Below are 758 nucleotides of genomic sequence, written 5' to 3'. Positions count from 1 at the left end.
TATATATATATATATATATATATATATATGTGTGTGTATATGTTGTGTGCGAGTGTTTGTATATATGTACCGCCATACATGTATCCATATGCATGCATATGTGGATACATAGATAGTTAGATAGATATAAAGCTATGCACACCTTGCACATATCCCATCATTTATGCTATCGTACAATAATCAATATCATCGATCTATAAATATAAAAATATTCACACAGACTATCATCTCTAGTAAACACACTTTAGTTCTCGTTCATGTAAGGAAGATATTCATTGTGAAATAGTTACTGCTGTGGTACTAAAGACGTAGGTTTTTAGAAGCAGTCGAACCAATTTAATCCACGAAATAAAATATATTGCATTAAAAGTAACCGAAATTTCTATGAGTACTAATTCTTCAGCAAATTATTTCCGATATACATTGATAGATATGCTTTACCTGTTATTATAAAGTGATCGTTCATATAATCACGATTCTCAATTTTCAATATCGATGATATGTGTGTAATTCGTCAAAATCAATTTTGTTATTGAATATGACAATTCAAGAATGACAAGTTGCATGAGATTTAAATATAAACGTCGATATATTCATGTAGAAACAGGAAGAAAAGCTTGAATATCTTTATGCGCATGTCATTTTTCTCTATCTCACTCAGTCTCTCTATCTGTCTCTATTCTATATCTGCCTTATATATATATATATGTGTGTGTGTGTGTGTGTGTGTGTGTGTGTGTGTGTGTGTGTGTGTGTGT

The sequence above is a fragment of the Octopus bimaculoides genome, chromosome 7 (assembly GCF_001194135.2).
Source record: "Octopus bimaculoides isolate UCB-OBI-ISO-001 chromosome 7, ASM119413v2, whole genome shotgun sequence".
In the NCBI taxonomy this organism is placed as follows: Eukaryota; Metazoa; Mollusca; class Cephalopoda; order Octopoda; family Octopodidae; genus Octopus; species Octopus bimaculoides.
The sequence above is the reverse complement of the archived record's forward strand: the minus strand, read 5'-3'. Positions refer to the sequence as shown.